At 41.3% G+C, this 27,440-nt stretch overlaps 1 protein-coding gene across 5 annotated transcripts in view; it reads right to left on the bottom strand.

Moving 5' to 3' along the window:
• CDH11 (cadherin 11) overlaps nucleotides 1-27,440 on the bottom strand; it is a 138,533-nt gene that overhangs the window by 60,752 nt on the left and 50,341 nt on the right. For 3 of the 5 annotated variants that reach the window (XM_075008323.1, XM_075008328.1, XM_075008325.1), the window contains exon 2: nucleotides 2,409-2,539. The gene's annotated coding sequence lies outside the window, so the exon portion shown is untranslated. Of the gene's footprint in view, nucleotides 1-606; nucleotides 759-2,408; nucleotides 2,540-27,440 lie in introns of those variants that run through there. The other 2 variants (XM_075008324.1, XM_075008327.1) reach the window with 2 other exon arrangements.

Genomic DNA, 27,440 nt, shown 5'->3' with positions numbered 1-27,440 from the left:
CAGGAACACCCCAGCACACTGTCCAGGGCTAGTGGATGGTCTGGGCTTCCCCACAGTAGCCTGAGAAACCTGGGCAGCTGGTATCAATGCCTGGCTCTGTCTTCTGGCCTGGCCAGAGAGCAGGGACCAAACAGAAAGAAGATAAGCAAGGGGCAAGGCCATGGGGCAGTGGATGGATCTTTCATTTTAAAAAAGTAGTTATCCTAGCTGATTTGCATAACAGAAGAAGGAAGTCCTACGGCAAAGTGGGTCAGATCTCTATTAGTGAACTCACTAAACCCATTTCCAGTTGGCAGCTTTGTTTCAATAACCATAATTGTACATGCACATTTTACCTTGGCTATTGTTGCTGATTTAGATACTGAAACAGAAAATTTGCATTTCTGAATAGACACAGAAGGAGTGAAATTATCTAAGAAAAAGTCCTCCAAAATGAAATAGAATTTAAGAACCATCTGTACACATAGGTTTATATGACAACCAGCAAAAGCCGTGTTTGCTCATTCTCATTTACAGGAAGACAATTCAAATGCCTTACAATGGACATCCTAAAATAACTCTGCAAGAAGTCTCCTTTCAGAAATGATTACATCTCTAACAACTCACCTTAACTCTGAAACGTAACAGTGCCTAGAGAAACCAATTTAACTGCTTTCAGCATAAGATAGTGTTTAACTTGAGTTAATGTAGATCTGAGCCCCATATTATTCGCTTTATGTTTCCTCTTCACTTCTCAAGCACATGTGGTGGGCGTTTTGTTCCTGTCTTAAAAAAAAATATTAAACTCTGCTTGTGAATGTAGCTGTGAGCCAGGAATGGAAAGAGCAGAAGTAAGCCTGAGCTAGTCTGAGAAGCCAGACATAAGAGGCATGTCAGAACACAGAAGCTGAAAAGAAAGCAGTTTAGATTTTATTCAAAACCTTATCGATGTGAACACTAAAGTTCAGCTACTTGCCTGCACAGAGAGCACCCAACCTGACTTCCATTAAATCAGTTACCTAACTCCCACTGATGAGAATCGGAGCAGATTCAGGCTTGTAATTAAGATAGATTTTTTTTTTAATCCGTGTTTGGTGTTGATGTTTTTGCATGTATTGCTGCTGTTACTTGAAGCCAAATCATGCAGCCCTTATTCAGCCTAAATCTAACCTTGCTGGGATTTTTGGCTGATCAAAGACTGAGTATAGATGGCAATATTTGGTCCTTGAGTTTTAATGAAAAACAATTTCAGAAGCACTGCTAGGCATACATATACAGAATAGCTTCTTTCTAGTTTAAAGGTGAAGATGCTCACTGATTTCCCAAAGAAAATAAGTGAAGTGGTGTCAGTTTAATAGTTGAAACCATTCTATAACAACTTGATACTAATTGCTTCAGTCTACCTTAACAACTCATCGAATGTTAGACATTCATGTCCATGTAGCTGTTCACAGGGATGTTGTAGTGTTTTGCCTATTTGGCTGCCAGAAATGAGATCATCATCATTCAAGGACATTTCCACAGAAATAAAGCATCTGTCCACAAGGACTTCAGTGTACTGACTGTAAAAAGACGTAAATGAATCAGCTAGCTACACGCATTGTTATAGTCTTGTAGAGTGTATTAGAAGCATCACAAATCAAAGGGGATCTTACATCTGACGCTGCTGTCCATGACACTACTTATATATTATTTATAGCGGATTTGATAATTGATTTAAAATATGGATATTTCTAAGAATTCTCCTCTCAGAGGAATGCCTAGTTTCAATGATAGATCAGAAAAGCACAGGGTGGGAGAGGTTAAAGGCTGATAATAGAATTATGGAGGAGCAAAAATAACAGAACCATGTTCTGAAGTCTGAGGTTTACCTCTATTACCTCGTCTTTGCATTTTCAGAAGCATTTTTCAGTTAAGCCTCACAGTGAACAACAAACCTTTTGTAGCACCAGTATGAATGGCTGTTTCAAGATTAGTGACATGACATGAAATGTTACAGGTGAAAAATAAATATAAAAGCTGCTCATCCATGTAGACTTAGAAAAAGAGCAACACAAAGCCCATTTCGGGGATTAATGTATATGGTTATCGTTATTCTTCTGGAAAATTCCTAGCCACAGCTTACCATCATGAGCAACCCCTTCAGTGCTAAATTCATATCTGGGTGTCCTCAAGAAATGCTGTGATTTTATAAATGTAAATGAGCATCATTTGAATATTTCAGCTTGTCAAAGGTTGCATTATAAGATAGTCACAGCCGATGCAGAATGTTCTAAAACACCAGCTCTATCAGCGACACTAAATACCAGTGGACTCCTCCTTGCCATCCCTGCACCCAGCTGCCATAGTGTATATATTTTAGAGCAATAAAAAGAGAGCAACATGCACCAAACTTGTGAACTATAAGCACACAAAGTCAGATGTCTTACCTTCACCCACTGGAAACTTGTTGCCAATTTATGTAACATATTCCACCCATTTGAATGTCTGCTTAATGAGTCTGTGTTGACAATGTGGATTTAAGTTCTGTGCTGCCACTTATTCAGTATCTCAGCTCCTGCTGGAAAAAGTAAAACATTCATTTGAAACCAAAAGCCACATTACAGTGGCAACAAAAGGGGGAAAAAAAAAAAGGAAACCTAACCCTCCTCCCCAAGTTTTAAGTTACCCTGGCAGCCCAACAGGATTTTGGAGACAAATATCTGCAGGCCACTGTTAGAATTATAAGTAACTTTTACCCACACAGACCTATTATCGGAAGAAGGTTCCCATAATTAAAGTGCTAGAGGCCATGTTAATATTCCCTCTCATCTTTATCTCTACCTCCTAAACGCATAGAATCGTACGAAAGAAAATGTGGTCTTGGAACATTTTTCAAAGAAAGAGAGACTGTACGGTAAAAAAACCAAACCAAACCAAACCAAACCAACTGAACTAAACCAGCTATAGTCACATGTAAGGTCTCATCTGGCAACACAATTTGCTTTCAACATTTCTAAATGGTCTAAGACTGATTAAGAATCAGATATTTTAGTATCATGACACAATAATAAGGAAATAATAAGGAAAAAGAAAATTAGTATTATTTTCCTAAAAAGAACTGTTTTTGTAGGATGTACATTGCAAAATGTATATTTCATTTCTATCCAATTTCCAAGGCTACAAGCTGTCTTTTTGATGTTTCTCTATAGTTAGACTTGAGAGAATCCAACTTTTTAAATAAAATTTGACAAATGGTTTTCATGTTTATTTTTTAAGAATTTTTCCAGCTTGTATTAATTTAAATGTTCACAGTTGCAGGAAATTAAAAAAGGGTCACGTATTTATTTATTGACAGCAGACACTGAGATTCATAAAGTTAAGCTTCCATAATTGTAAAAGCACAAATGGTGAGCACTGCATGTCAAAATATATTAAGTAAATATCCTCACATCAAACTATGGAAACAAGCTGTATTTTCTTCCTACTTCACCTATCCTTATATTCTGACTAGAAGATTTACCCAGCATTACCCAGGTCCTTAACTCGATTATTTGTTTTGTTGTTTTTGTTTTTTTAATGTAAGAAAAATTTTCACACTTCATTTACCTCTTTGCTGTGGGGTTGGGATAAGGGGTTCAGTCTGCAGGCTGCCCTGGGGAGTGAGGACTACCCCAGTCCTCTGTCACTGCAGCACCTTGGGGCCAGTTGAGAAGCACCTCTCCATGGCAGCTGCAGCTCCAGCTGGCACATGTCCCCCAGCTGTCCCCGGCACTCCACAGACAGAGAGAGAAATGCATTTCACTGTTCCCTTTCCCCTCACTCCCTGACAAAGGGGAAGAGCCAGCAACAGCCCCGTACGAATCAGGGAAGGAGGCAGTAGACTTGGGCTGGTGCAATCCTGGAAGGGGAATGGGGGTCACCTCCAGACAGCTACTTTCACCTGCCTGGTGATTTGGTCACTTTTCTGCATGCTTTTGTAAGAAGCAATCGTATTCCAGCACATCCCATTTTCCCGGCAAACCAAGACTCTAACCATGCTCTTAGTTATGATAAATAGCAGTCCTAGCTTTAACAGTTAGGAAGGTTCCTGAACAAACAGAAAGACACACAAACAGGCAAAGTCTCTCAAATATATAGTAGATTGTGTTTACTATGATATCAGTGTTTACTAACATTTACCAATAAAAATGAATTATTCCAAGCCCATGTATGTGTAGACATAAACACATATAGAGATGGAAACATGACCTTCAATTTAAGACCAGTTATTTTCAGCTACTTCCCTTCCTTCTTTAGAGCTGACATTTATAAGGAACAGTAATCACAAGGTGAAGTAATGCAAAACTGTAACACTTAAAAACTAAGTAGAGGCAACAATAGTCACTGGGAATTACAAAAAGCAAAACAAACCTAATGACCGAAGTGATCCTAAAGCTATTGTACATTTTATTCACACCAGATGCATACAGTCTCAGGCATCTAAAAGAGCTCCTCAGGCTTTTTCATTGAATAAGTCTAGGATTCTAAAAAGCCCCTGACTTTTTGCTCTTGGAAGACAGTATATCACCAACGTTCTCCCACGGGCACTCATCACACATAGGTTTTTCGTAACATTTTTTTCTACCTCTTCAACAGTTAAAATGCCTCTCACAAACTCAGTGAGTGCAGCCTAGGATGTCAGTCTGTAAACTCAGAGGTTTCACTTGTTGATTCTAAGGTCCCCTGCACAGCTAGACTCAAATTTTGGGCCTATTAACTTGGCTAGAACAAAAAGGAATAAAACTGGGATTTATGTTCCTTGGAATTTATTTGGAGGTCACCTTTTGAACAGCCATATGAAAATGCCTGCCATCATGCAAACTGTGTTGAAGGAGCCACAAGTTAATATTAAATTCAGTCATTGTTCTGGTCCTTATTTTTTATGCAGTCTACAAAATGTCTCAGATTATGCATAGGTCCCATATTTTTCAAGTACAACAAATGATGAAACTATCCAGGATGACTGAGAATGACTTTATTAGGTCGTAATGGCAATCTACCCCTGAGAAATATCTCAGCGCCCTGAATAGAATCTGTCCTCCACAGAATTTAAATGCTGCCTTTTTTTGCAGCAAGCACCTACATCTGATTCAGCAGTATTCTATATATTTATGGCAGTGTGCATGCACTTGATTGTTATCTACACTATGCTACTTATCCTCTATCCAGAGCTGGAGAGAATAGAAGAGGTACCGCCTCAAGTTTTTAATAAAAAGGCAGAAAAATCTAAACCCATTTTCAATTTTTTTTTAAAATACCTCATTCACCCCTTTCCTTGAAATCTACATTAAAATGACCAAAGCTTAGTGATAGCTCTGTACAATTGTTAGATATTGAACTAGTAATGAAGTAGAGTTCCAACCTGCGTAGGGATCCAACCAGGGCTTTCTTAAACCGATGCAGAATCCGATTGAAGTCAGTGAGACTCTGCACACATATCACTGTCCAACCACACAGACCAGTTGGTAGCACAAGGGTCTTAAACAAGAATTAGGTACAGCAGCCACGTTACAGAGAATAAAGCAAATGATTATTACTCCATTACCCAGTGACTGTTACTAATAGACGATCAAAGGGTGCTGCACCTTATGTTGTCAGCGGTTATGTTATGCATTTAGTAATAATTATTAAGCATTTCTGTGTGAGATAACAATTCTGTTAAACCAGCACAAACTGATTGTCAACACTGGGAAAGAACAGCTATAACGCAGGGGACAGAATGACCCTGCATGTCCCCAACAAGCTAAATTACTCAGCAGAAAACTAAGTTCCCCTTGTACCAGAATACAGTTTTCTCCTTGCATGGGTCAAACATCTTCTTTCCTTGTCTTTACAGTCTTCAGTTTGCTAAATGCTTAAATAATAACATGAGTGTATTATAATTGTTAGCAATTAATAGCTGTTTATTTCTGAAAAGCATCTGAAATGTTTTGTGCACAGGACTCTGCATTAAAACAAAATGAAATTAATTGCTCGAGTGCTGTTTTTCCTGTGAATATTTTATATTAGGGATGAAATTATTACATTGATCCAAGGCCTACATTTTAACCTAGGATTGCGAGCACTACTGAGGAAGATGGCCTCTGTGCTCTCCATTCCTGGTTGGCTAATTGCTGGACCACTTCCATGGCATAAGCCTAAATGTCTCTCTAAATTACACGAGCTGCTAATGGTCCAAGAGCACTCAGGGATGCATGGAATTTAGCTATTTATTCCAGCAATAGGAAAGAAGATGTGGGATGGGGTGGGCAGGGCCCCTTTATAATGAAGTTTTGTGCCTGTCTATCCTGGTTTTAAATCCAGAATACACATCAAAGTCCAGTCACACCTAATCCCCGTTTTTTGACAATTGTATTCTATCCACAGAGAAGGTAAACTGTATCAGCTAGCTGCTGCCCCAACTGCTCTCATTGACTAGGAACAGCAAACAGCAGAAACAAGGAGCTGAGGGTGTGGTGGTGTCTGCAGATGGCAGCAAAACGTCTAGCAGTGTGTGATCAGATAAGCTGCACGCGGCTTGTGAGCAACAGGTTGCCCTTTCTGAAACATATTCTCAACCACTCAGTGTTTTGCCAATAGAATACTTGAATAGGTATTTCAGATGCAGTGAATGGGCACAGGGATGCTTTTGATTATTAAAGGAGCTCATGCAAGTCTGCCAAGGGACCAACTCTGCAAGGCACTAAGTCTTGACTGAATGGTCAGCAGCTCAGCATGGTATACTTCTCAAATAACTGCATCACACTTGAAGAGCGGCAAACACTGGCTGGGTTTGGCATGTGAGGGCAGCTGTGATTTACGGTTGGGGAAAATCAACAAACTCAAGACTTTGGTATTCCGCATAATGGATGGTTCAGATAAGAGAGGCAGACCTCACAGAGAATGGGTAGATGATATTGTAGATTGTTGTGGAGCTAGTCTACAGAAATTTAGCTACACCACACTGGATGGGGAAAGATGGAAGGAAACAGTGAGAAAAGCATCATATACCAATGCGCGCTGAGCCCATGGTTGTTCATGATGATGAGGATGGAGTGAGGGAACAAAGGAATTTTAAAAATTGGAAAAACTATCATTGACTAAATTCAAATTATAAATAAGTCCTAGGCAAGCACTATCTGCTCATGGATATTTTTCAAACAGAGTTAAGTTTAATTAATTATTGTGAAATATTCAATAATGCACTAAATAATTAGACAAAAGAAAAATATAATCAATGGCTGATGGCACACAGAGAGTCTCATTCAATAACTAAAATTCTAAGAGTGTGATTCATGAAAATATAGCAGGTAGACAAGTACTGCATGCATTTTACTGTGAAAGGCACATCATGTGCTTTAAATACTTTTTTCTCAAATAAACTCGCTGTCTTTTTATTTGTGTTTGAAATTACACAGAAATGAAGCAGAGAAATGGAATAACACTGGAAAGGGACTAAATTATGCCATTTTGATCATTTGCTTTTGTGTCTCAGCACAGGGCCAGCAGGGCACCCCCCTCACCCCCAGTGCCTCAGGAAAGGGGCCTCAGGCAACCCCCTGCACTGCACACCCCACCCTTCCCCCGCCTCATTGGCACCCTGCCTCCTTACTCCCTCCTTGACCAGCATGGCAGAAATTACCTGGGACAGGAGCAGATGGCGGCAGCAGCAGCATGGGGTCACATACCGTCAGCACCCCCTCACTATATGGGAGAAGTGAGTGGAAGCCTGCTGCACTCCACCACACCCTCCCAGCCCACTGAGTCCCACTTGTCTGACAGCTGCTGTGAGCAGAGACCCCGTCCTTCCTTCTGCCACGGAGAAGCAGGGCTCAGTGGGCCAGGAGAGCTCACAGCAGCTCAGCAAAACAGTCTGTTGCTCGCACCGTGTGGTGAGTGTGGGTGGGAGGGCAAAGGGAGAAGAGGTGGCTCCCCGCTGCTGCTGCCACCTGCCCCACTTGCTGAAGATACCCTACCTCTCCTGTCCACAGGAGAGGAGGGATGCCTACCTTGGGGGCCTCAAAAGTATAGCTTGTGGGGCAACCACCCCGTCTCATCCTACAGATTTGATGTTTCTGTTTCAACATGCATATGGCTGCTTTGCAGAACCAAAGTGGTGCCCATAACATCAGGTTATCTGATGTTTTGGCAGACCTTTGTCCATGAAATTGGAAGGCCAGATGTGTCATTATTGGCACATATTATGCAACACATATATACCATCAATTTTTACAATGTAGTTTTAACTTTAGGTGAGGTGAATAGAGTTGGGATTCAAAAAGGTCATGCTTGTTCCCAGTTCCCTGCAGTTTATACTACTCAGTGAAGTTTCCTCTTATGTACACAGTGGCTTAACTGTCAAACAAGAGTTCCATGACCAGTAACACAGCATTTATGCAGGGTATTTGGATTTCAGATCAATACTTCTTACTAATATTGATCATTCCATGCAGCAAGTACAACATAAATCTGCATTTTCCACCTTAGGGAGGAAAGGGGAGACTCTGGTTATTTGTTTCTTCATGACAAGCATGATGGAAATCTACAGTAGAGTTCCCATCTTGTACATCTGCATAAAGAGCATGCAGCTTAGCTCATTTTAATTATTTTGATATATATGAAAAAGGTATTTACGATATTACCTGATATCATATTTTGTTTTGTTATTTTTTCCATTGTAAACATTTTTGCTACTTTGTCTTCCAACAGATTATTCAAAGTCTGCAGTTTACAGGAAGTATAAGAAAAAACAACAAACAAAAACAACACTACTAACAATTAAGTGAAGAAAAAGCCCCTGAAAAAATATGATATATTTAGGGAATAATGTGTTCAAATTCCCGTAATAATTACAAGACAGCTCCAATACACAATGAATAAACAGATCTTGTGCTTCAAATAGATTTGACATAGTGGCACTTTAAATCAAATATTATTTTATTTTTTGCAAAGTAAGCCATGTCTGAATTGTTGGGTCATCCAAGTGACAACCCTAGACATTTTGAAAGTGTTGCTGGTTAGATGCAAAAACCCATTGTCACTATGGTAATTACTTCATAATGCCTGATGTTCAATGGGCAGTCCTGTGGCCCAAGAAGCAGCTGAATCCTGCATTGTCCTTGCATGATAAAAAGATTAGAGAGTCTGAAAAGCAGAGGAACGGAATCTCACAGCGTCTTAGACGGTGCACTGAAAGGCCCATTGTAGCATCCTCATAAATCCTGGGTTCCCTAAGCACTTGACAACTAAAGCAGTGGACAATAGGATTCTTGTGCTGAACAAAACACTCCTTGTCTGCCAAAGGGTTTATCTGCTTCATTTACAAATGTCTTTCATTGTACCAAAATAATTCCCCTATTAGAAACACGATTAGGAGCAGAACTAAATAAATATTCACAGCTTTGGTATGTTTTCAGAAATGAATAAACCAACACACTCAAGCAGCGTGCAAAATAATATTCTTTAAAAAAAAACTTTCTGTGCATCCCTCTCCTCCCTACTGCAGCCTATCCATCTTTTGCTACATGCAAAATGCCTATCATATACCACATGTACTTACAGAAAACAAAAATGTTGGTAAACTGGATGGAATTCAAAGGAGAGCAGCAACTGTAATCAAGGCGCTATACTGACCGACTTCCAAAGAAGAATTTTGAAAACTAGATACTTACAGTTCTGCTAAGACATGATACCTACAGCTTGGCAATTAAAGGAAAAAGAACAATATGTAAATGTCTGGAACTTTTATAAGACAGACAGAGAGAAAATATTTATAATGATAATGGTGGATAGGATGAAATTAAGCAAGTGACAATATAAAGAGTAAATATCCACAGTAACTTGATGGTGGGGATGTATACCAATCTGTGACCTAGTCTCTCAGCTGAAATAGTTGTAATCAGTTTCTTACTATATTTATAATTAATCTGGTCAAAATATTAGAATATTTACAATATAAATACTTAAATAAAACTAAAGAGGTTATACATAATATTAATTCACATTGAAAATGCATCTGACCTGTTTTTGGTATCTGCAAATATTTAATTAATGAAATTTTCCTAGAAAAATGCTCAGGGAAAGAAAATTTCTAATGTGCACAAATAATTAATTAAATAAAGCTTTAATTAGTTATTCATTGAATAAAATCAGTTTCCCTGAATTCCGGGAAATCATGATAAACCATGAGGCTGAAAAAAGCAAAAGAGGTTAACATTTCTTGAATGATTTGTCCAGATGTACAGAACTCCATGTCTGATGGCTACTTATTTATAAAAAATAAAACAATTATTTCCAATGCTTAGCTAGAATGTTAAACATAGGCCATGTCTACACTTAGGAAAAACTTCAAAACAGCCACGCTAATGGCCAAATTGGAGAATGCTAGTGAGGTGCTGAAATGAATATTCAGCGCCTCATTGGCATGTTGCCAGCCACGGCACTTTGAAAGTGCCACAGTTCGCTCACCCGTGGCTCGTCTACACAGGGGGGTCCTTTTTGAAAGGACCCAGCCAACTTCAAAATCTCCTTATTCCGAAAGCCGGCAGCATGCTAATGAGGCGTTGAATATTCATTTCAGTACCTCATTAGTATTATTCGATCTGGCCATTAGCATGGCTATTTCGAAGTTTTTCCTAAGTGTAGACACGGCCTATGTGATGTAATGCCTGATACTTGGAGAAAAGAGAGACTACATTACATGCAAGGGCAGAATACAGACAGCAGCATAAATCACACCCACAAAACAAAAGGGCTTAAGAAAACAAATGATAGGGAAAACACTGAACAGAAGGGCTGGGTCTACACATGCCCCTTCCTTTCGAAAGGGGCATGTTAATGAGCAGGTTCAAAACATGCTAATGATGCACTGCAATAAATATGCAGCGCCTCATTAGTATAATGACGACCGTGGCAATTCAAAAGTGCGGCTTTTCGAATCACGCACCACCCGTGGAGACAGGACCTTCCAAAAGGACCCCCCCGCAGTTTTCAAAAGCCCTTCTTTCGATCACAGGTAGGAAGAAGGGCTTTCTAAAACTGGGGGTGTCCTTTCAGAAGGTCCCATCTCCACGGGTGGCGCACGATTCGAAAAGCCACACTTTCGAATCACCGCAGCTGCCATTATGCTGATGAAGTGCTGCATATTCATTGTAGTGTCTCATTAGCATATTTCGAACATGCTCATTAACACGCCCCTTTAGAAAGGAAGGGGCATGTGTAGACCCAGCCAAGAGGAATAACAAAGGAAAAGACAATAATAATAAGACACTTAAAAAGGAAGCATTTTTATACTGTCCTCTTCTATTCCGCCCTGCCTAATAATGCAACAGCTTCACCAAAAGAATGACAATTAACAACACAGCCTACAAATAAAATAGGTCCTACAGGTGCAGACTTTGTTTATTTTCCTTCAGCCTAAATAGGAGTGGGGAGTACAGAGAAAGATGAAAAACAGAAAAGAGTCAGAGTCCCATTTTTTTTATTTGAGAATAATTATTACTGAAAATCCAAGGTGAATAAAATTTTATTATTGTTCTTCCTTCCGAGGGATAATGGAGCCAAAGGCACATAACAGCCAAAGCTAAAATACAGGCATCCCCAATTTATGTAAATAGGATACAGGCATATTAATTAACATACAGAAAACAGAAGTCCCAGAAACAATGGGAGTCTAGGACCATGGTCTGGAAGGTCAGATGGGGCCACATTTCCTGGGACTAGGATTAAAGGGGAGCCAGCCAATCAGCTAGTGTCTATGTTTGTGTATACGTGCAGGGTAGACTCAGGACAGCTGTGACAGCTGCTGAGGGAAGGAAGTAGGGGAGCAGTATTGAGGTTCACTCAGCTCCTCCCCCAGTGTCAGATGGCTGCACGAAATGAAACGAACAGAGGGAGAGGAAGTGGGCCAGAGCCTAGAGCAACAAAGACAAGAGAAGGAGGTGAATTAAAAAAAAATGAGGAGAAGGAGGAGTAGGAAATGAAAACCAAGGATCAAATCAAGGGCCAGTGGAGAAGAGGACCAATGCAAAAAGCAACCACAACCTGGCTGCTTTTCTTGGTATGTGGAAAACTGGTTAATAGCAACAAAAATAAGTAGAAAATGAAAGACTGAAATTTCAAATTGGATGATAGAACAGGAATATTTTCATAGTGGGCTACTGTACACTGTGGCCGAGTTTTATAATACTCAGTATGTACTAAAGGCAAAATCCCCTGAGCAATTCAAAGTAAATGGGAATAATCCAGACTAGTTCTATGAGGGCCAGGAGAGGACAAAATAAATAGCAGCACAACAAAATAATCCTCCTCAGATCTTGGTTATTGTGCCCCCGAGAACAAGCTCCTCAGAACTTTCCTGTTGCAGCAGCAGTTTTGCTGTTGACTTCATTGAAGCCTTGATTTCATCCTCAGGTTCCATAAAACTTTCCTGCTAAACAGAGGTTCTGACACATTTCCTCTCCCCCCCGCCCCGCACCACAAAAATATCATAATTGTTTTAAAAAAGTCAGTTTAGCATCAGCCTTTGGCACTGCTGCTTATTTTGTTTTTCACTTTTACTGTTCTAATCTATATCTTTTCTTTTTATTGTATATCTAAGGGCCTGACCCTGCTCCCATTGTGCTCAATGGCAGAATTCCCACTGACTTCACTAGGATTTGATCACCACTGTATCTTTTTTCCCTGATGTTTTCAGAGTTTATTTTCTTGTCCCTTTCTCTGGCTTTCTTCTATTTCCTTTTATGAACTTTTCGAAGTGATCTGAAAATGAAACCTAAAAAACTGATCCCACTGAAGTACTGTATGTGGTAAATGCCCCCTATTAGTCATTTACAGGGGACAGCCCATACACATATAAACTTCAACTAACCTTTCAAAAACACATCTTTATATAATGCCCCACAAAACTATCCCACTTGTTCTACGCTTCATAGAGAAACTGAAGAAAGAATAAGTCTGGGACTTTGGAGATACCAGAAAGGAGTGTTAGCTCAGAAATGGTCCACAGTGCACAAAGAGAGGAAGTTCTTTTGTCCAAGGAACATTTTCTCAAGGTTTCACTCTATTATTAACAAAGAAAAGAGGAATTGCTTAAAATCTCTACAGATATCTGATGTTTCTGAACCTGTATTGGCCTGATTCAACTAACTAAACAGCTGTCATTACTAAAAGAGATATGACTCATTCTGGGGCCTGCAGCACATCTGAAAGTTACTCTTCAGAAGTTTTAAATAATCCTTTTTATAGTTTAATTTAAAAATTATTGCTGTGCTGTCCATACCCACACCCTAGCATATTTGGCATTTATATAAATATTCATTTATTTTGGACAACCGTTATGATTCTTTCTGTCCTTTCTTTTCCTCTCTGGCTACGTCTACACGTGAAGCCTACATCGAAGTAGCCTATTTCGATGTGGCGACATTGAAATAGGCTATTTCGATGAATAACGTCTACACGTCCTCCAGGGCTGGCAACGTCGATGTTCAACATCGACGTTGCGCAGCACCACATCGAAATAGGTGCAGCGAGGGAACGTCTACATGCCACAGTAGCACACATCGAAATAAGGGTGCCAGGCACAGCTGCAGACAGGGTCACAGGGCGGACTCAACAGCAAGCCGCTCCCTTGAAGGGCCCCTCCCAGACACACTTGCACTAAACAGCACAAGATACACAGAGCCGACAACGAGTTGCAGACCCTGTGCATGCAGCATGAATCCCCCGCTGCAGCAGCAGCAGCCAGAAGCCCTGGGCTAAGGGCTGCTGCACACGGTGACCATAGAGCCCCGCACGGGCTGGAGAGACAGCGTCTCTCAACCCCCCAGCTGATGGCTGCCATGGAGGACCCCACAATTTCGAAGTTGCGGGACGCGGATCGTCTACACGGTCCCTACTTCGACGTTGAACGTCGAAGTAGGGCGCTATTCCGATCCCCTCATGAGGTTAGCGACGTCGACGTCTCGCCGCCTAACGTCGAAGTTAACTTCGAAATAGCGCCCGATGCGTGTAGCCGCGACGGGCGCTATTTCGAAGTTAGTGCCGCTACTTCGAAGTAGCGTGCACGTGTAGACGCAGCTTCTGTGTCCTCAATAGGGGAATGTTGCCCCTCCATGAGCTCAGAAGTGAGAAGATGACACACAATATAGCTTGTTGCTATGTAAGGTTGAGGTGTGTGAAAGAGAATATTATTGACCCTAGCAATAACACGCTTTAAAAATCTATGTTTCTTATTTATAAATTTGAATGATGTTGACTGGCTGATACTCTGAAATCACTCCTAACAGTATAATAGTTTAGATTTACTATTTCCAGGACTAAAATTAAAGATATCACAATACATCAATAGATAAATATGATATTTTGAAGTAAAAAGAATATTCCACTATGTAACAATGCTCAATTTTCTCCAGTGGGATGATATGAGTCGAGTTCCATGATCTCCCATCAGCCAAACATATTTCAACATGGAGTTTACAATATATTTTTAATGAGCAGTTATTTCCTCCAGTATTTCACAACATGCCTAACTTTCAGGACTTGAGAGTTAAGGCATAAATAAAAATCTATGTTTGAGCTGCACCATGTTATTAAAAGCTTATAATAATTATGTTTCCAGATAAAGTTAACTAAAACAGTCTACTATATCAATATTTAACATTTGTCTGCTGGCCGTTATGCCTCCAAAAACCATTGAGATATTTATTTGCTATGTTACAATTACTAAAATATATGTGAAAGTGTATCATGAGATTTGTCCAAAACAATGATGGTGCAATAGAAGTATTTCTAACCAAAAAATAACATAGCAATTACATGGTGTAGCCAATGAGTTAGCTTGAATTAAACACTTAAGTAAGATCCCTGATCAAGGTAAATGGAGTTTTGTGGAAGTAATGATATCATACCAACCCTAAATATATTAATTTTAATAGGTATCCTTGTAACAGGCCACTAACCTCAAGAAAATTATGACTATTCTGCTAAGGTAGACAAAAAGTTTCTGAAAGGATAACACTCTTTTTTACGTGTGAGAAATTAGATAGCTTGAAGTTATCAACTGTCCTGTCTGTACTGAAAAAGTTATTGCAAGAGAATGGGATTATCCATTAAACCTTATACAGGCTGACCCTCTCTAGTCCAGCACTCTTGGGAACTGATCGGTGCTGAACAAGAGAGTTTGCTGAACCACAGGAGGTCAATATTGTCTAGCACACTGCCAACACTTCCAGTGCAAACTAGGCTCTTAGAAGCCATTTAGGGGTAAATTACAGGTAAATAATGGCACTGAACACAGAGAACCAGGACTTGTGGCTGTAAAGAAACTTTATGGGACGTAGGAAACTGAGGCACACCCATGATAAGTGGTCACCTGGATAACTAAAATCATCCCAAATTACAGATATTGCTGGACAAGAGAATTCTGGATGAGAGAGATTCAACCTGTAATTGCATATCCCCAGAATGTTCTCTAAATACATATCATATTCAGGCTTCAACTAACAAGTCTTGTTTTTCTTTAGAGTCATGCATTGCTAGGTATGCCTCTCTCTTATCCAGAATATCTGAATATCCAGCAATCTCTTGGTCCCAGGGCTGATGGATATGAAAGAGTTTACTATAATAGGCAAAGATGATATCAAAGTACAGTAAGGTCTCAGAGTAGGTGAGGGTTCCGTTCCATGCAACCTCGTATAACCCGGATTTCGTGCAAGTTGGGGTCTGACTTTTTCCCCAACAGAACACATGTTCTGCAGCTGGGGAAGCAGTGGAAAGGTAAGTCCTGGAGTGGGGGGACAGATGGGGAGGGTTAAGCCTGGCGGTGGGTTGGGGCCATGGGAGGTGGGGGGGGGTAAGGCTGGGGTGGGTTAGGGCTGCAGGGGGGAGAGGGGTGGAGTTAAGCTGGAGCTGTGTGTGGGGTGGTGAGACAGAGCCCTTCTCAGGTGCTCAGCCAGGACGTGGTGGGAGGTTGAACTGGAGCCAGAGCCAGGCACAGGTGGTGAGACAGCAGGGGGGTGAACTGGGGGGTGAGGTGTGTTGAATTGAAGCCGCACATGGGAGTTTACACCGGGGCAGGAAGATGGAAACGGGGCCACGTGCGAGAGGTTTGAACTGGAGCTGCACGTGGGGGGTTTAAACCAGGGAGGGGAGTGGAGGGTGAACTGGAGCCATGTGTGAGGGGTGGTGAGCCAGACCAGAGATGAGGGTGACAGATGAGCTACAGCCACGCACGGACGGTGGAGCTGGAGCCGGAGCCAGGCGTGGGTGGTGAGCTGGCAGGGGGTTGAACTGGGGCTGCGTGTGGGGGTTAGGGGGTGTTGAACCAGAGCCGCATGCAGGGAATTTAAACCGGGGCAGGGTATGGAAACGGGGCTGCATGCGAGGGGTCTGAATTGGAGCCGCACATGGGGGAGTTTAAACCAGGGCAGGGGGTGAAGGGCAAACCGGAGCCATGCGCGATGGGTGGTGAACCAGAGCCAGGGGTGGGGGTGGCAGGTGAGTCAGAGCTGCGTGTGGGCAGTGAGCCGAGTTGGGGGCGGCTGAGCCTGGGCCGTGCAGAGCCAGTGGGGCTGAAGCAGGATGGGAGGAGTGAGTTAAGCATAACTGGAAAGCGCACTACAGGGTTTACAATAGGAATCGGGGTCAGGCACGTAAGAGCGGAGTCGCATACTCTGAGTTCGTGTACTCTGAGACCTCACTGTAACACAAAGAGTCTTTTTGGCAGATATCCAGCAAATTGTCTTCCTAGTGCAAGCAGAAAAATATTTATTTGCATGAAAGCAGAAATAAAAATAAAAGGTTGATGCAATTCACATATTAGCAATTTCCTCCTTTTTAAAACATAATTGGCGTAGAGATGGGAAAAATACTTCTGGATCTGTCTTAAAGCACCTGTGTGGCCTTGGCAAATCTGTGTGTCTCTTTTTTGTTTTTTTCATCTGTAGTTTAGGGATAAAAACAAAGACCTCATAAAGATGGTGTGTCGTACGCTTAATTCACATTTCCAAGGCACTGTTAAGACCCTCCTGTGATATGAATACATAAGTATGCACCATTTAATCATAATTATTACTTTTTATGTGTTCTTGCTGGCCTCGGTAATGAATATTTATTTCGAAATATATGTTATGATTTTCTCTATTTTAAATCACATTTACGTTGACAGAATCTTCACACCTACTTAACATTTAAGATGAGTTGCATCAAACTGTTGCTAAAGTAAAAAAAGCTTCTTCCATGCCTTCACTCTCATTTTGCAAATGGACCAGAGGTATGGTTAGTTCTACAGTTCTATAGTTCTGCTTATCAAAACCAACTCATTAGCCTGAATTGTGAAGGCACTAAACCAAAAGAGTTTCAAGAAAAAATAACTACCTAATAGGTTGCACTTGACAGTGGGTGGGTATGTTTACATCAACCAGTTGCTGAATTTCCATTCACTATTCACGGTAATCATAATCAAAACTAGCATGTAGCCATGTTTAGTAGTTAGATACCTTAATCTGTTGTAGTTCTTGCTAAATTACAGTTATATGGCTTCTAAAACTGTGAAATTATCAGATAACTTTTTTCCTGATTGATTATATCACATAATTTGGAGCTCAGGAAAAAGGATAACTTTCTTTTTGGTGACTACGGCTGTGTCTACACGTGCCCCAAACTTCGAAATGGCCATGCAAATGGCCATTTCGAAGTTTACTAATGAAATGTTGAAATGCATATTCAGCGCTTCATTAGCATGCGGGCGGCAGCGGCGCTTCAAAATTGACGAGCCTTGCCGCCGCGCGGCACGTCCAGACAGGGCTCCTTTTCGAAAGGGCCCCGCCTACTTTGAAGTCCCCTTATTCCCATGAGCTCATGGGAATAAGGGGACTTCAAAGAAGGTGGTGTCCTTTCGAAAAGGAGCCCCGTCTGGACGCGCCGCGCGGCGGCAAGGCTCGTCAATTTCGAAGCTCCGCTGCTGCCCGCATGCTAATGAAGCGCTGACTATGCATTTCAGCGCTTCATTAGTAAACTTCGAAATGGCCATTTGCATGGCCATTTCGAAGTTTGGGGCACATGTAGACACAGCCTACATGTTCTAATAATTGACACCACACATATCTGCATGTACACACCTGTAGGATTAAAAGGGCAAATGAAATATAGTAATCTGAAATACATGGACTCTTTCTCCACAGTAGCTCAACTTGCAGAGAATTCGGATTAATAAAAATCTATCAGGTCCAGTAGCTACACTATACTCATGTTTACATGGGTGTTTAATTAGGGTGACCATGTCCCCATCCTGAATATGGGACAGGAGATGGGGGCAGCTCCCTGGCTGTGGCAGCCTAGGGAGACCTCCCCAGCTTCCCCACACCTTGGGGTGCTGGGAAGGAGGCAGCAGCCACACCAGTGGTCCTCCCTGCTCCCCCTCTAGGGAGCCAGGCAGCAGTCATGCTGGTTGGCTCCTAGATTTCCTTTACCGTGGGGAGCCAGGAAGGAGGCAACAGCTGCATGAGTGCACTCACAGCCTTCCCTAATATGGGGCAAATAGGCTCCCTTTAAAAATAAATCAGGATGCCCTCCTGGTGCCCAAAATATGGGGCTGTCCCACTGAAAATGGGAAGGATGGCCACCCTACATTTTATTAATGTGGTAGCTGAGTGCATAGCAAAAAACCCACTCCTTATGGAATGACTAACTGACTGGAATCCTGAGCAATCTCTAATTAATTTAAAGAAGAAAACAAACTGTTCATTTATAAGTGGTGAAATGAATGATCATTTATAGAACTTTCTGATGCTTCACAGAATATCTCTGTGACATCCTGTGAGAATGCAAGATACCTCAAAACTCAAAAAACAAGTCACCACTGTATAACACACACACAGGTTTTCTTGTATACAGTCTTGTGCATGGTATATCATATCAAACAAAAATCACAATTATATACAATGTTAAACTAAACTCTAAACTGGGCTGGACATGTGAGCCTAGGTGGGAAAGGGAAGGTGAGAGGAAGGTGCAGGGAACCCAGAGTATATGTTCATAGTTCCAGGGCAGCATATCCTTTGGTTCTTGCTTTAGCTCTTATGGGAGGGCTCAAATGACATGCCTGAACAGAATTATGGTCTGTTAGGGTAGAAGCACATTTCTCTTCCATTTATTGCACAACGTAAGCAGCAACATTCTCCCACCATGGAAATAGGAAGGGTGGGATGCTGCCTTTAGTGTTACAAACTATAGTCGTGTCTTAAGTACAAAGTCAGTGAAATGTGCAAAGTTTTATATTACACAGAATATAAGTGTGAAAGTATGTATGTGTGTGCACATGTACACACACAAAGAAATTGTTGTGTTAGCTTTTTTCAACTTATGCCTCCCAATGTAATGAATACAGGAAATAATGATCTGTGGGCCTTCATGTGTCCAGACCAGGAATATTTTTCACAATTAAAAACAAAACTGATTTCAATAGGAGCCCAAGAGATCTAGGAGGACAAATTCAGTTGAAAGTTACTGGGACTTGTGCTCCCATATCCTTAAATTTTCTTTATTTTAGACGGAATTTGTGAAGGTGGTTTTGAAACTCTCCTATAATTGCAGTAAAGCTTCATATCTGAATGTCGTGAACCTACTTATATGCTATAAAAATAACTGCATATGCTATTGGCACATATATTTGGGCAAATGAGGTGTTTTTTTCCATGCATAAAATGGAATCACTTGTAAAATGTAATGGCAAGTCTCATGTTCTAGAGGAAAAATGATACAACTAAATTGAAGATGACTAGTTCTGGTGAGCCAGCATGTTGCATGTTTGCCATACACTTCTTCACTGGCACCACTGACAGTGCTCCAGTTGAAGTTTTAAGAGAAAGTATTGCAAGGCCATAAGACTCCAGAACATTTGCTATCATTTCATCTGAGTCACCCTCATGATTCTTGCAAAAGTTCAGACATATGGCAACACTGACTACATCTCTGCTACCACAGTAAGTCAACCTAAGATAAAAAAACTTCAGTAATGTAAATAATGTAGCTGAAGTTGATGTAGTTTAGGTCGACTTTCTGCAGTGTGTATACTATGCTGGGTGAACAGGAGTCACCCTTCTGTCAATTTGTCCTAGTCTTCTTGTTCAGGGTAGGGTACTGGGGTCAAAAAGTCAAAAAAATCTGAGGTTGATTTAGCAAGTCTTCAAATACACCCCCTAAATCAACCCCTTGTTCCATCCATTGCCAGAGCATTGATCCAACTGTAGTGTAGATGTAGCTGTTTAGTTGCAATATTTAGCTGCAAAACAACTTAACCATGATTGATTTTTTTTCAAAAACTCAGAAACTTCAAATTTCTGTTGAAGCAGAAAAGTTGCATCTAAGCTGTTGCATTGGCATAGGGAGATATCAAACAATGGGCTAGATCAGACAAACAATCACATATAAAAGAATCTAATATATCTGGGACAGGAAGACAAATAAGCAGAGGCAAATCCTTAAAATACTTCCACACAAATGTTATAAGTCTGACTAATAAGATCAGTGAACTAGAGTACCGTATATTAAAGGAGGAAATTGAGATAACAGGCATCACAGAAGCCTGGTGGAATAAAGACAATGTATGTGACACAAGCATACCAGGATATAAAATATATCGGAAGGATAGAATGGGCCGTGTGGGAGATGGAGTGGCACTGTATGTGAAAGATAATGTAGAATCAAATGAAATAAGAATTTTAAATGAATCAAAATGTTCCCTAGAATCACTATGGATAGTAATTCCAAGCTCTACTAAGAATATAGCAGTAGGGATATATTATCGACCACCTGTTCAGGACAGTGATAGTGATGTTGAAATGCTAAGGGAGATTAGAGAAGCTAACAAAATAAAACACTCAATAGTAATAGGGGATTTCAGTTATCCCCATATTGACCGGGTACATGTCACATCAGGACAAGATGCAGAAATAAGATTTCTCGATGCCGTTAATGACTGCTTCTTGGAGCAGCTGGTATGGAAACCCACAAGGGGAGAGGCAATTCTCAATTTAGTACTGGGCGGAGCACAGGATCTGGTCCATGATGTTACTATTACAGGACCGCTTGGGAATAGTGATCACAATGTAATAACATTTAATATTCCTGTGGTGGGAAGAACACCTCAGCAGTCCAACACTCCAGCATTTAATTTCAAAAAGGGTAATTATGCAAAAATGAGGAGGTTAGTTAAACAGAAATTAAAAGCCAGAGTGACTACAACAAAAGCCCTAAAAGCTACATGGAAGCTTCTGAAAGACACGATAATAGAGGCCCAACTTAAATATATACCCCAAATTAAAAAACATATCAAGAGAGCAAAAATAGAGCCACCATGGATTAACACCCATGTAAAACAAGCAGTGAGGGATAAAAAGGCATCTTTCAAAAAGTGGAAAGCTAATCCTAGTGAGGTAAATAGAAAGGAACATAAACACTACCAAATGAAGCGTAAAACTGTAATAAGGAAAGCCAAAAAAGGAACAGCTAGCCAAAAGCTCAAAAAAATAACAAAATGTTTTTTGAATACATTAGAAGCAGAAAGCCTGCTAAAAAAACAGTGTGTCCCCTCGACAATATAAATACAAAAGGAGCAATCAAGGATGATAAAACCATTGGGGAGAGACTAAATGATTTCTTTGCTTCAGTCTTCACAGCTGAGGATGTTGGGGAGATTCCCAAACCTGCATCATTTTTTGTGGGAAATGAAACTGAGGAATTGTCCTGGACTGAAGTGTCATTAGAGGAGGTTTTGGAACAAATATATAAACTTAATGTTAATAAATCACCGGGACCAGATGGCATTCATCCAAGGGTTCTGAAAGAACTCAAATGGGAAATTGCAGAACTATTAACACTAGTTCGTAACCTGTCCTTTGGATCAGCTTCTGTACCTAATGACTAAAAGATAGCTAATGTGACACCAATATTTAAAAAAGGCTCTAGAGGTCACCCTGGCAATTACAGACCGGTAAGTCTAATGTCAGTTCCGGTCAAATTAGTTGAAACAATAGTAAAGAATAAAATTGTCAGGCATGTAGAAGAACATAATTTGATGGGCACATAATTTGATGGGCAAAAGCCAATGTGGTTTCAGCAGAGGGAAATCATGTCTTACTAATTTGTTAGAGTTCTTTGAAGGGGTTAACAAACATGCAGACGGGAGATCCAGAGGACATAGCATGCTTAGATTTCCAGAAAGCCTTTGACAAGGTACCTCATCAAAGGCTCTTATGCAAATTAAGTTGTCACAGGATAAGAGGGAAGGTTTTTTCATGGACTGAGAACTGGTTAAAAGACGGAAAACAAAGGGTAGGCATAAATGGTAAATTTTCCAAATGGAGAGGGGTAACTAGTGGTGTCCCACAAGGGTCAGTCCTAGGACCAATCCTGTTCAATTTATTCATATATGATCTGGAGAAGGGGATGAGTAGTGAGGTGGCAAAGTTTGCAGATGACACTAAACTGTTCAAGATAATAAAGACAAAGGCAGACTGTGAAGAACTTCAAAAAGATCTCATCAAACTGAGTGACTGGGCAACAAAATGGCAAACGAAATTTAATGTGGATAAATGTAAGGTAATGCACATTGGAAAAAATAACCCAACTATACATACAATATGATGGGGGCTAATTTAGCTATAACTAATCAGGAAAAAGATCTCGGAGTAATCGTGGATAGTTCCTTGAAAACATCCATGCAGTGTGCAGAGGCAGTCAAAAAGGCAAATAGGATGTTAGGTATTGTTAAAAAAGGGATAGAAAATAAGACAAGGAATATGTTACTGCCCCTATATAAACCTATGGTAGTCCCACATCTTGAATACTGTGTACAGTAGCAGTCTCCTCACCTAAAAAAGATATCCCGGCACTGGAAAAGGTTCAAAAAAGGGCAACTAAAATGATTAGGGGCTTGGAACAGGTCCCGAATGAGGAGAGGCTAAAAAGATTGGGACTTTTCAGTTTAGAAAAGAGGAGACTGAGGGGGGACATGATAGAGGTAAATAAAATTATGACAGGTGTGGAGAGGGTTAATAAGGAGAAGTTATTTACTTATGCCCAAAATACAAGAACTAGAGGACACCAAATGAAATTCATGAGTAGCAGGTTTAAAACTAATAAAAGAAAGTTCTTCTTCACTCAGTGCACAGGTAACCTGTGGAACTCCTTGCCAGAGGAGACTGTGAAGGCTAGGACTATAACAGAATTTAAGAAAGAGCTAGATAAATTCATGAAGGCTAGGTCCATAAAAGGCTATTAGCCCAGGGTGGGAATGGTGTCCCTGGCCTCTGATTGTCCAAGGCTGGAGATGGATGGCAGGAGACAAATTGCTTGATCACTGTCTTCGGCCCACCCCCTTTGGGGCACCTGGCACTGACCACTGTCAGCAGACAGGCTACTGGGCTGGATGGACCTTTGGTCTGAACCAGTATGGCCATTCTTATGTTCTAAACTGTCCTCCACTTACCTAATACGTAGGACTGGGATGTCAAATCAAATAGATATGATCTGAATTAAATTTAGAAAGTAGAGAGATAGAAAGAGGGAAAAAAAACATGTACCCTGAATGTAAGAAGCAAAGTTATTTCACCACCCTGTCAAGTCACATACAGCTACAAGTATTTTGATACCAAAATGAGGAAGACTTTGGTGATAAACATGGTGCACTAGTGCAATACGCATAATCGGAGGGCAGAGAAAAGGACTGCCAGACATTTTTAAATATTTTAAAAACAACACTATCTATAAGAATGATAAAAACTAAAGAGTCAGTTGACAGCAAATTGACAATAAGTACTCTTATCAAATTGCTATCTGCAATGTACACACTCAGGAAAGAAAAAGGTCATCCTACCATCCCTTTAAATCCATACTCAAGAAGCCCTTCAGTAGGCTACCATCTGATCCATTATTAATACAGCATAATGTTTAAAAGGCTAAATTCGTTCAATGGAGAATGGAACCCTTGTAGGGAAACTGTGAGAATAACTCCCCTGTAAAATAGTTTGTAATACCACCATTTGTAGCAATCAAATGCTTTTCAGAAGCAAAAATTTATACTTGATCAAAGTTATACTTGATCACTGGTAGTTTGGATTAGACGGATGAATAACATGGACAAGAGATGCATGTAAGCAACTAGTTCTTGCAATCAATCATGAGATACCTCGTGAAGAGCTAGTATAAGGATTAGAGTCAAAGTATTCTGATTGAATTTGTGCACGAGTGTAAGCAAGCTACGGAATTTTGAATCAATGCTGCCTTTAAGCAGGCCTCTCTGAGATACTGGAGAAAATTACATTAATTGAGCCTGAAGGGCATAAAACAATGCACACTATGAGTATCTTCAAGCTGAGACCAAAAATGATACCAAGATTGTTCTACTGCTTTGATGCTATTTTTGTAATGAATCACTTTTTATTTATGGAATACAAATAATAAAAGGTTATATATTTTACAAAGGACATTTGAACAAATAAATAAAAAACAGATTTTCAATCAGGAAGTTTCTAAAGAATACATGCAATATGTTCTTCCTCGGGAATCACTGTGTTTGTTGGAATTTTAAAAAATGCTCATCTTTATGTGTTTTTGTTTTATCCCAGTTACACTACTCAACATAGTCAAATAGCTGAAAATTCCAACTCACTCAAATAACATAGCAAATAATGGTGTCAGTAAACACCTGACATATATTATTTTTAATGACCAAAAAAGATTTGAAGGAGGATACGATCATAAAAAATTACAAGTTTTTGTAACCATACTTTACAACCTGCAGTTAAATTCAGGAACAAGTATAGTTCTCAACCAGAGTTGTGGATGCAAAGGCTATTGAAAATCATTGAAAAATAAACCATAAGTTGCTGGAATGAAGACATAAATCACCACTAGAGACTTCACTAAAGGCCTGGTGACAGAGGGGCTTTTAGCTGGCAGGAGCATGTCCATATGGCCTCTTTACTGCCAGCACCCCCATCTGCCGAGACCGAGCTCTTCTATGGCTATGCTAATGAGCCACAGTACCACGCTAATGAGCAGCCATTTGCAGTTTCGAGGCTGCTCATTAGCATGGACCTGCTAGGAAAGCCGCACTGTGTAAACCCAGCCACGTATATGCTCTAAGAATCCCATGACTAGATGAGTTAGTAATAGTGGAAGGTCAAACATGATTTTAATAATATCTCTAGGGCTTTGTTAGCCCTCAAAAAAGTTTTTCACTAACTCAACAAAATAATATACGTATCATAGTTAGAAACCTTACTGCTAAAATATTTCATGTTGTATGTTCTTAAAGAAATAAGTGCAGCTAACTTCTCATAAAACTTGGTAAAAAGAAAGTTTAAAGATGTTTTGCCAATTGCCAATGTCAATTTAATAATAAGGGGAAATCACCTGCCTGCATTTACTAAATAAAATAATTCAGTATTTTGATACTGATGACAGCAAACTTAGGAATTTAAAATGCATTTCCAGCAGAAAATTATTATATATGAAGTAACTAGAATGTTTAAAGGGAACAGCAGACCAGGGTAGGGAGTAAAGAAGGCAACTGCTTTAGGACCAGGTGATTCTAAAGGGCCTGGAGCACCTGGTCACTGCTGCTGCTAGTGTGGCGGTAGCTGCAGCCAGAGCCCATTAAATCACCCCTGCAGCCCTATGCATCACAGTCCAAGCTGTGTTGAGGTTAACCCCAATCTTGCTCCTTCTGCCTGAGGCACCACCCCTTCCTCTTTCCCAGGGGCTCAGAAGAAAAAAGTAATTCAGACATTGACAGGCAAAGAGAAGTTACTCACCGTAGTAATGGTGGTTCTTCGAGATGTGTCCCCGTGGGTGCTCCACAATAGGTGTTGGGCTCGCCCGGCGCCGCAGATCGGAAATCTTTCAGCAGTTTCTCCTGGATCGCGCATGCGCCGGCGCGCGCCGCTCCCCTGCGCACCCCCGGCCACGTGCGCGATCCGGTCCCCGTCAGTTCCTTGACCAACCGCCTTGAATGCTCCTGAAAAACACTAGACAGAGATCCAAAGCGGGGAGGATGGGCGGGTGGTGGAGCACCCACGGGGACACATCTCGAAGAATCACCATTACTACAGTGAGTAACTTCTCTTTCTTCTTCAAGTGGTCTCTGTGGGTGCTCCACAATAGGTGACTACCCAGCAGTAACCCAAGTAAGGAGGTGGGTAATCAGTTTATGTGCAGCTTGCCCCTCAGAGGACTGCCGGTATTGTCGACAGACGGGTATCCTCTTCGAATACCCGGTGCAGGGCATAATGCTTGGTGAAGGTGTCGTAGGATGACCAGGTCGCCGCCCTACAGATGTCTTTCAACGCGACGCCCTTGAAGAAGGCTGTTGACGCTGCCACCACCCTGGTGGAGTGAGCCCTGGGCGGGGCCAGCAAAGGGGTCTTTCGAAGCTCATAACACATTTTTATACAGGACACAATGTGCTTTGAAATTCTCTGTGAAGAGAGGCCTTCCCCTTTTGACCTGGGAGCGAGAGACACTAGGAGCCTGTCCGTTTTCCGGAAGGACTTAGTTCTGTCTGTATAGAAGGCCAATGCCCTCCTCACATCCAGGACATGCAGGCGTGCCTCCTTGCTGGAGCTGTGAGGCTTCGGGTAAAACGAGGGTAAAACTATTGGTTCGTTAAGATGGAACTCTGAAGAAACTTTTGGAACAAAGGCTGGGTGCAGCCTTAAGGTTACCGTCTCCTTTGAGAATACTGTGCAGGGCGGCGTTGCCATCACTGCTGCGAGCTCACTCACCCTGCGGACTGATGTAATTGCAAGGAGGAAGGTTGTTTTTATCGTAAGGAGACATAGGGGAACTGTGGCTAATGGTTCAAAAGGTGGACCCGTTAGCGTGCTGAGCACCAAGTCCAAATTCCACGATGGTGGAAGCAGTTTCAGAGGGGGGTACAGGTTTACCAGCCCCTTCAAGAAACTGGTAACGATAGGATGGGCGAATACCGTGGGCCCTTCCTCTGTATGCCGAAAGGCTGATATGGTGGCGAGATGGACTTTTAGCGAGGATAAAGAAAGCCCGCCCCTCTTGAGGTCCAGTAAGTATTCTAGTATTACCGGTATAGGAGCATCAAGGGGAGCTAACTGCTTGGCGGAACACCACGCTGTGAATCGAGTCCATTTCTGTTTGTAAGTCTTCCTGGTGGAGGTCCTTCGGCTACCTTCCAGGACTTGTTGTACTTCCTCCGTACATGTGCTCTCTAAGGAGCTGAGCCATGGATTAACCATGCTTGTAGGCGCAGACCCTGAGGGTGCGGGTGCACTATGGACCCCCGAGCCTGCGTGAGTAAGTCCAGCACCACTGGAAGAGGGAGCGGCAGGCGGTCCGACATGCGCCGAAGCAAGGGAAACCATTGCTGCCAATCCCACGTTGGGACTATGAGTATCATGCGAGCTCTCTCCCTTCCGGCTTTCTGCAAG

This window comes from Carettochelys insculpta, chromosome 14 (assembly GCF_033958435.1).
Source record: "Carettochelys insculpta isolate YL-2023 chromosome 14, ASM3395843v1, whole genome shotgun sequence".
NCBI classification, from domain to species: Eukaryota; Metazoa; Chordata; order Testudines; family Carettochelyidae; genus Carettochelys; species Carettochelys insculpta.
The sequence above is the reverse complement of the archived record's forward strand: the minus strand, read 5'-3'. Positions and strand labels throughout refer to the sequence as shown.